The sequence below is a fragment of the Nothobranchius furzeri genome, chromosome 8 (genome assembly GCF_043380555.1).
Source record: "Nothobranchius furzeri strain GRZ-AD chromosome 8, NfurGRZ-RIMD1, whole genome shotgun sequence".
NCBI lineage: Eukaryota > Metazoa > Chordata > Actinopteri > Cyprinodontiformes > Nothobranchiidae > Nothobranchius > Nothobranchius furzeri.
The window spans coordinates 74,112,549-74,122,903 of NC_091748.1; positions in this window are offsets into that span (position 1 = coordinate 74,112,549).

The window sequence follows — 10,355 nt, forward strand, 5'->3', positions numbered from 1 at the left end:
ACCTCTGCTTTAAAGGCAACACATCATTTTAATGAAGAATGCAGCCCCATAACTTTTATTCACTTGTTTTTCTTTCATAAGCACAATATAATCTCTAATCTTCATGACCTCACCTGCAGAATAAAATGCTAATTAACAGAAGTGTGATATGAGAAGTGAATAAACAAAAACATTTCTCAAAAAAGTGAAGTGCAATATAATATGTTTCCTATAATGACACCTGCCTCTTGTGACATCACATCCCTGCAAAACTAAAAGGTCCGACCTGTTGTAGAGCGGGACCTGAAGAATCCTTACATTTAGTCCTCCATTATCAGCTCCGCAGTGCATCTACTGCAGGGTGTTGTGTTCACCGTTGGCCTCGCGCCCATTTCTGTGAGAATTTCAGGTTCTGCTGGGTGAAAACACGGTGTTCAGCTCATGTGTTTATTATGATGTGCAGACTGTGTGTAAGCAGCTGTCTGTTTGGAAGTGGACGGAGAGCAGAGCCATGTTTCCACGAAGGCACTCGTTTCGTCCGCGGGTCTTAAACAGGACGTAATTCCCAGCGCTGGTTAGCAGCGTTTGTTCTTTTATATGTTTAGAAAATACGTTATTTATAAAGTGCAGCGGCACCCCAAACCCCCCAAGGGGGTTTCTGGTCTGACTGATAGCGGTTGGGCACCAAAAGCAGACACATTTAGTGTTAACATTTATTAGGGAAACATGCGCCTCTGGCCAAGAGGACGTCGCTGCGTAACAGAGATAGTAAACAAACACATTATCATTTAGACTACGAGAAGGAGAAAGTCAAAACATATTAAAGAAAAGCCAAACTGACTGTCTACTTCTGGTTAAAGTTCAGCTGAAAGGTTTGTTTTTGTTATTAATCAGCAGCTGAACCTGAAGTCAGCACATTCTGCCGTGATTGTTAAAGAGCAAGTCACGCCCTACTTTAGTCTTACCCCACTCCTACTTCCTGTTTGAAAAATGCAACAAATGCTGTTGCCTGGCAGACCGAGAGGGCGGAGCCGCTAACAAATACACACTTACAGGCTCACAACAACATAGTGACATCATATGGTACCAGCTAACCATAGTTATGAGAGCATTATGATTTTATGACTTTGTTTTATTTTGATCTATGTGATTCTACGTCTGTGATAAGTGCTATATAAATAAAATGTATTTACTACTTACTATAGTGTACCTCTTAGCCAATAGCGACGGCAGATTTAAATTCAAATGCAGTGCGGAGTTTTTACCTGAAGACGGCTCAACACGGACAGTTTTAGGCAGAATATTTAAATTTTAACTAAAATGCACTAAAGTGCCAAATTATTGACTACACATGTCTACAACATGATTAGACACTCGTTTATATAATTTATCAACAAAAAAAGAGTTGATTTGGGGGTGACTAGCTCTTTCATAGAGGGACAAACTGTGTCTGCCTTCTTCTTGTGTTGTGTTAAAGCCTTGATGTCCCGTTTATTGGTGCTGCCATGTTTTTCTGTTGGAGCCAGTCAGTGCGTTTGCATGCACATCTAAGTCAATGTACAGCAACTAACAGGTAGCCTTTAATCTAATGTACATAAATGTTATAAAATCAAACGTTCAAATGAAGTATGTTCCACTCCGTTCAGGTAGGTGGCGACTTGCGCTCGTCGGTATTCATCCAGTTAGCTTTTAGCAACACAAATTGTAAAGAAATCCTGGTAGGAGTGAAGCAGACGGAGTCAAAGCATAGTATGTGGATGAAGGAATGGATGACAACAACGCTGAAGCACAGCTGTTTTGGTGTGTACTGTACTGTTTGATGGTGCTACACGTCTTACACTGTGGTAGCGTCATGAATGTCCTGTTTTTGACCTGCGTCTGCTTGAGCAGAGACATAAAGTCTCTGACAGGCTAATCTACATGAGATGGTGGCCAAGGTCTTTCATGCACTCTGCTCATCTGAACTGCTTCACCTCTGTTACAGCTCAATACGTCTTGATGTGGCACACCTGTGAGGTGGGATGGATCATCTCAGCAAAGCACAGGTGCTCACTATCACACATTTAGACTGATTTGAGAGAAATGGTAATATTGTGTATCTGGAATGAATTTTAGATCTTTAAGTCCATCTCATGAAAAATCGGAGCAGAAACAAAGGTGTTGCGTTTATATTTTTGTTGAGTGTATGTTACGAAGCTGTCATGTTCTGTGTCCCCTTGGTCCCCAGCCCCCTCCTGTTCGTTGTCTGCGTTCCCCTCATATGTCCCCTTGTGCTCTGTGTGTCTCCTTGTGTTCTCCAGCTCCCTCTAGGCTTACCTCATGTTTCCTCCTAGTCACTCCCGTTTAGTTCTTATTGGTTTTTATTAGGGTTGTCACGGTAACCGATGTGGTGGTAAACCCCGGTAAAAAAGTTGACAATAATAATAACCATCTTGTTTTTCAAAAACTATATTATCTCGGTGGTTTACCTTGGCTGCGGTGTAGACGCTGTGACCCTTACCAGCCACTGTATCATCTGCTGAAGTTGTCGGTGGCACATGGGCACTTTGTTGTTTACAACCAAAACTTTCTTGAAGCTAAAGCTGAAATAATGGCCAAAGGAGGAGACGGTAGCGCTCAGGACATTTATTATCTCTCAAAGTGTCTGTGAAAGGCAGCAACACTTCAAATCTCATGACACATCTGCGTGACCATCACCCACAACTCTACAGTCAACGCAAGGCAAGCTAACGTTAGCGTTTTAGCTAAAATGCGTGATCCGAGGATTTGGGTTGAGGGAGAATGCAACAAGTCGCTATATAAAGCAGCCGCAGCGCCGCTACCTGCATATAAACCGTGTCGCGGACACCCCCATGTTGAAATGACGCTATGCATTACGGGGCTCCCAGGGGCAGATAAGAGTTGGTCTCTCTCCGAGAATAATTATGAATTTAACAATGATTACTGCCTGATGACATTTTCCCAAATCTGCAAAGCTCACTGGAAGGACACAAACTGAGGACAATATTTTCCTGATATAGGGTTTATTACTCAAGTAAGGGCAAAAAAGTATCTGATTAGAAGGCTACTTGAGTACTGAGTATCATCTGATCTAATATTTTTAAAATGATGACATCAAACAGACATAAAATAAGAAGTTATGGGCAAATGTTGGTGTTTTAAAGACTAAAGGGGAAAAATGTAAACAAATAAACAACATAATTACAAAATAACACATTTTAGGCAAAATTCAGACACAAACTGAGGACAATATTTTCCTGATATACAGGGTTCATTTTGAAAATGTAACACGTTTAAAAAATACCCCGATAATACCGAAAACCGTGATAATTTTGGTCACAATAACCGTGAGGTTACATTTGCACACCGTGACAACCCTAGTTTGTATTAGTCCTCCTCACCCCTCTAGTCCTTAGTTGTTTATCTTTGCCCTTAGTCTTTAGGTTTAGTTATTTAGTGTTTTAGAGGTTATAGTTTATCTCCCCCTCTGCTTAAGTTCTTTCCCCATTTAGTTTATTGATGGCACCTGTCTCCCCTCCAGACCTTACTCCTCACACCTGTCACCTGTTCCCCTGATTGCTCCCATCTGTGTTAAAACCCTGTCTTGTCCCTCAGTGTTTGGTGGTCCATTGTGTTTCGAGTTTGCCTGAGCCCGCGCTCATGGGTGAGCTTCTGTTTTGTTTTTTTGACCGCTCAGTGCGTTTGGGATTAAGTCTGATTTTGTTGTGCCTTGGGACTTTGGCGCATCCTCCTATAAATAAAGGATTTATTTTCTTAAACCACTCCTGCCTCGAGTCGTTCTGGGATTTCTGCATCTTGGGTCCAAACCTCCTGATCGTGACATAAGCTGCCAGTATTTTTCAATAACTGGGCATTTAATTCCTTTTTAACAACATTTTGATGGACATTTCCAGAAATTCATGGTAAAAACTGCACATTGCACACTCCTCTGTAGTTTTCATAGGTTCAGGAATTTTCTCACATACCTTCATCACCTAAAAAGGTGTGAAGTTGATTTAAAAACAACCTTTTCTGAGTTCAAATTCAAACCTTTTAACTCTTTTGTACTTAGATAAAATTTAGGGATTAAGGCTGTTTCCTAATTTGCCTACTCGTGTAAACATGTGTACTCACTTCCTTTTGAAACGTCATTCACGTTGGCCCAAGTACCGTTCCAGTCCTGAGCACGTATCATCGCAGGTACGCTCAAGGTTCCCGGGTGTGTTCTTACTCCAAAATGAATAAGGCTGAGGTAAAAGCTCATAGCTGTAGTGTTTTTATATCAAAAATATAAATACGTCTAAATAAATAAAAATAAAGTTGTACAATCGTGTCTAAAACTTGCTCTGTGTTTTTTTTGTTAAACTTTTTTTTTCCGTATTTTATCAATTTGGATAAAAAGTTGACCAAATATTGAACTACTAAAATGTATGTATTGTTATTTTGTTATTTAAGGGACAAACTAGACTTCTATTGTGTATTTGAGGTCACTTCTTTAACCATAGCACCATGACGTAATAGTTCTGCTCCAAATGCCATTCTTGTTCTCCCGTACTCTGTAAAACGGTCTTTCTGGTGTACTTGCCAAGAACATACTTGTAAAGTACACAAGAACATACTAGCATACTTGAGTACTGAGGAACGGCCTATAAGACACAGTAGGCCGTTTGAGGACAAATCAATGTTGTCATGGCAACATTTGTTGTTTTGGTGTCATAACAGGAAATACAGGTACTTTGGCATTATGTAATCCTCGATGGAACTTTAATGCAGTCAAATACCGTCAAAAGAAACATGATCCAAGTTCATCCTGGAGCAAAAAGAGATACTTCTGTATTTAAAACACACACACACACACACACACGCACACACACACACACACACACACACATACATATATCTATATGGACAAGTTGCCCTCTTTTACCCATGATTTCAGTTTTGTTCTAGAAAATGTCTCGAAGAATAACACTTCTTATGTCTTATGTAAACAGATAAGTTAAAAAGCCACCCCAAACACAGCCGCATGGAAAAAGCTAAAAATGAACAGAAATGTAAAACTGTATATATTTGTATCGTACAGAAAGTATAAATATAAACATCAAGGGGAAGTTCCCCGTGATCTGCTTAGTTCCACAGTATATCCCTTTGATGCATGAATTATGAAGTCTTCAACCATGATTTTTTAAACATTTTTTTTCATTCATCTTTAGGTGTGAATGAAACAAATTTCAACAAATATTTTTTGTAAAATTTTATAATTTACAAATTTATTACATGTCCACCTCAGTGGACAGCGTGCATTCTGAACATGAAATATGTTGGCTTGGCTTACTGAAGTCAAAATGGAGGGGCTCAAATGCAATAAAGTCTTCAACAGCTGTGCTTAATAGCAAAAACAAATAAATAACAATTATGAGTACCTGTCCACTGTAGTGACCGTTATGCATCAAAGGGATATACTGAATACCCTCAAATGCCTTGAAACCTCCTTGGGTGTTAAACTGAGTTTGAAGGTGATCTGAATTGTATGACATATATAAATATTACATGCTAATAATGTTTGTTGCTTTAAGGAAAAACATGTAATGGGAAAAGTCTATCTACATTTTCCTTTTTAAGGACTTTGTTTTGTTTTCTTTGGGTTTTTTTTTGTGTGTGTGACTATTTTCCTGTCCTGTCTGTGTCTGGTCTACCTGCATCTCCTCTCAATCCTCCAGAAAAACTGCTGCCTGGCTTCCTACTTTTTCACGTCATGAAATACTTTTGAGCAGATCACAGGGACCTCCTATCACAAAAATAGTGAAGTGTGCACTGCGCAGCTGTGCCAGTGAGGTGAAATCACTGGAGAACGGCTGACGAGCTCATGCTGGTGAAGGTTCTCAGTCATCCAGGTCATGTTAATCCAAAGGGTTCAAATGAAGGCAGCTGGACGTCTTTGGTTTCTTGTCTACGTTTCGCTTCTCATCTGAGGAGCTCCGCAGCAGCCGAACGCATCAGGCACGGATAAAAGACAGAAAGAACCAGAGAATATGAGCAAACATGAACAATCGAGTGTTAATTATGTTTTTTGGGTGTGCCACTTTGAGAACATCATTGCCGTGGACAGGACGCAGCTGCCTGGAGCGCATGAACAATCAGCGTTCTCTGGCCTTGTCGTGTTCTGTGTCCCTTTGGTCCCCAACCCCCTCCTGTTCTCCCTCCAGGTGTCCCCTCAGGTCCTGCGCCCCTTTTGATCCCCAGCTCACTCCAGGTTTCCCTCATGTTTCTCCCAGTCACTCCTCTGTCATTTTAATAGGTTCAGGTTTTCATTTTATTCTCTAGTGTGTGTGTGTGTGTGTGTGTGTTTTCCTTCCCCACTTGATAATTAGTCCCCTCACTCCTCGGGTCATTTGTTATTTATATTTGGTTCTCCTGTGCCTCAGTCTGTTAGGGTTATTTATTCAGGTTTATTTATTTAGAGATTCACAGGTTATGGTTTATCCCCTCCTCTGCTTGGTTTTCCCTTCCCATTTAGTGAATTGATCTCACCGTTCTCTCCTCAGTTCTCTCTCCCCACGCACCTGCTCCTCTTCTCCCAGTCATCCAGCCCCTGTGTATATAACCCTGTCTCATCTCTCAGTGTTTGTTGGTCCGTTGTTGTATGTGTCAGCGTTGTTTTGTCCGTCTCGAGTTTCTCCTGGTTCGTGCTCATGGGTGAGCTTCTGTTTTGCTTTTTTGTCAGTGTTTTTTGAGATTAGATTGTTTTTTGCATCTTTGGATTTTTGCCCATCCTCCTTTAATAAAAGGAATTTTATTTTCTTAAACCACTCCTGCCTCGAGTCGTGCTTCTTGGGTCCAACCCTCCTGCTCGCAAAGTGACAGTCCTCTCCACTCAAACGAACCCCAGAGTGCCGAGAGTTCACATAAATAATGTAATACAGGTTGAAATTGGATGTTCTTTCAACCTCCCATGGGTGTGTAAGTTGAAGGCTTCAAGGGGAGCCCATCACCTATCTGGGGGAGCCAGGCTCCCCTTAGCTACCCCGTAATTTGGATCCTGGTTTTTGAATGGATTGAAGTCTAACAACTGGGAAGAGTTTAAACCATTAAAAATTCCTTTTCATTCTCTCGTCGGTCCTACCATTGAGCTCAGATGTTTGAAATGATGCCTCACTCTGGAACAGATCCAACTCTGTCTGTCATTGCCACTCCTTAATGGGATTTTTTCCCAAACTGAGATTACATTAGACACAGTCTACAGTAGATGTCACCAGTAACTGATCACAAGTATTCACAATTGGAAAAATCTAGATGTGGTTAACAGATGGATCTTTTTATCCCAATAGTCGTCGTCGTCGTCTTCCTCCACTTATCCGGGTCCGGGTCGCGGGGGCAGCATCCCAGCTAGGGAGCTCCAGACCGTCCTCTCCCCGGCCACCTCCACCAGCTCCTCCGGCAGGACCCCAAGGCGTTCCCGGACCAGATTGGAGATGTAACCTCTCCAACGTGTCCTGGGTCGACCCAGAGGCCTCCTGCCGGCAGGACATGCCCGAAACACCTCCCCAGGGAGGCGTCCAGGAGGCATCCTGACCAGATGCCCAGGCCACCTCAACTGACTCCTTTCGATTCGGAGGAGCAGCGGTTCTACTCCGAGTCCCTCCCGAATGTCCGAGCTATCCGAGCTACCGAGTTATCCCAATAGACAAACAAATAAAGCAACAACAAATGCTTTTGGCTGCTGTCTGCTGCAGATCGGCACCAGTCTGCGACCTTACTGAGTGGTTCAGAATATGAATAAATGATTTTCCTTCCCCCAAAAATAAGCCTCATATTTCATAAGTGCACAGCTAAATGTGGGCATCATGTCAAACTATTAAATTTACACATTTTGTTTCGGCAGAGGTAGATTCCTTGCATGTTCAGTTTAAAATGACCCTGAGCCACCCCAAACACAGCCACGTGTAAAAAGATACAAATTAAAATACTGGAACAGAAATGTAAAACTGAATATATTTGTAATATACAGAAAGTATAAATATAAACATCAAGCGTGTTTCCATTAATGTAACTTCAGGGTTATTTCTGGGAGGGAGAAATTTACCGGGAGATGCAATCCCGGTCCTCTCAGCTGGTTTGTCTCCATACAAATTCAGCCCTTTCAGGACTTTGTACAGACGTCAGCATATTGCAGCTGCTTTGGCAGCAATATGTCACTGATCAGCACCAAAATGCAAAGTTAAATTTTTTTTGAAGTACGGCATCATTTATTCCAGTTGGAGGACCTGTAGAGCTGCTGTTTGATGACAAATGTGGCGTTTAGTGACCAGAAGAAGTGTCGTTTGTCGCTGTGCTCTGTGAGAAAACAAAACCCTCTGAATGACGCCATTGTAGAGGGATTTCTGGTGTGTTTTTTAGTGTTGGGAGTTTATTACGATTATTACGATTTTATTGCAGCGTGAATGTTGCTTAATGCTCTTGCCTGTTGAATCAGAAAAATTAAAGCTGTAATAAACACTAAAAAAACAACAGAATCTGTTTTTGGTTTTCTACCTATTGTACACATAATAGTTGTAGAAATGCAAATGCAAAATTCTGTAAATTGCATTGTATAAAAACATCTTAGTAATAGTACAAAGCCAGTGATATATTGCATACTTCTTCCCAACTATCAGAACTCTGTTGGTGTCTCTTTGGAAAATTGCCTAACTTTCTACCATTTCCGTTAAGGTAAATGGGATAAAACACAAATTTGCATTTTCTGTTGACGATAATCTTGAAATCCATGAAAAACCTGCGGCACGGTCAGATAGAAACTTGGCAAATGAGCTCCCGGATGTACCCGACGTGTTGAGTCAATGAAAATGGAGTCATGGTGGTAGTTTAGACAAGTAGAGAATGATGCAGCCAGTTTCACAATGTGTGTGTGTGTGTGTGTGTGTGTGTGTGCGCACGTAGATGTTGGCATAAATAGGAAGTTCAAACATCAGCCTCCCTTTCAACATAAGTTGACATTAAACTTGATCTATCCGGTTAGAGTGTAAACAAGATTAAACCTGTCAGGATATCTGTGCAAACGTTGGTTATGCCTTCAAAAAGCAGATCAAGTTATAAATGTAGTTAATGCATCTTTTTTTGTCAACCCAGGACACAATGCAGACATCTTTGCAGATTCTTTTAATTTTATAGTTCTCTCCCCATGTGCTCTCCCTGCTGTGATGTCAAGTTGGCAGGAAGTGATGTGAAACTCAGTCATCCGATAGTATTTACAAAATAAGCGCATAGTCAAGCTGTCAGAGTGTGACAGTATGGGGGGGGGGGGGGCAGGCATTTAAACACACACACACACACTAAAGCAGAGTAAATCTTACTCCTCTTTCCAGACAAGCTGCCTCTTTCACATCTCAGCTAATGCAACCTGTTCACGCACATTTCCAAAAGGACCTTCTCCCGTGTAACCTGTAACCTGTAGGATTCTGTCCCACCTGTGTTTGATAGCAATTATTACTGGTAAAAGTTTTCAGGTAATGCATGATGAATGCTGACCTCCCTTTTGTGGGATCCCACAGGGTTCCATTCTCGGCCCTCATTCTTTTGTCCATCTCATTTTTTTAAAAGTTACGTCTGAAAGTGCTGCACTCATAAAATGGCATGGTGTGGTAAGATATAACCTTTAGAAAAGGGAAAAATCTGTTTATGCCATTGAATGATTGGTTTTTGTTGTGTATAAAATAGGTAAAACTTTACCAAACTTACCAAAATAATGTTTAGTTTTTAAATCATTTAGGATGAAGCTGTAGAAATGGACATGTACTCCAAGGCAGTTGAGGTTAACATCAGTTCTTTGTGAACTTTGTATAACCAAGTCTGTTTGTTGAGCTTAGTGTCACGACTGAAGCCGGGTTTATTCTTCTCTGTGAGCTCCGAACAGTTTTCACATTCACACATTCACACTTCTGTTCAGGCAGTGGTGTGTTGCAAAGCAATTCCCCGCCAGCACAAATTAGTCCTTCATTCTCCTCCACTTTTCATGTGGTCACCAACTCTAAACCCACTTTTCCCTTCGTTTCTGTCCATATTTTGCTCCGTATTTTGTACTCCTTCACTCACGGGTGAATAAATGTTCAGATTTTCGGACGTTTTCTGCAATTCGTTCTTCAATCTGTTCTGGGTCTGCCGCTAAATATCTGTTAACATTTTAACGGAGCTACAGCGGTGATGGTGACAAATATATAGGAAGCGGTATCCTGACCAATCCCAAACTTGCGGTCTCTGTCACTTTCAATCGATGTTTAAAATTTTGGGCATGTCTCCATCACCCTCTGTGAGCCCATCGGAGAGCCTTTGTGCCGACGCATAATGGCGTTGCGTGTCTCCGCACCGACGCAGACGGAGAA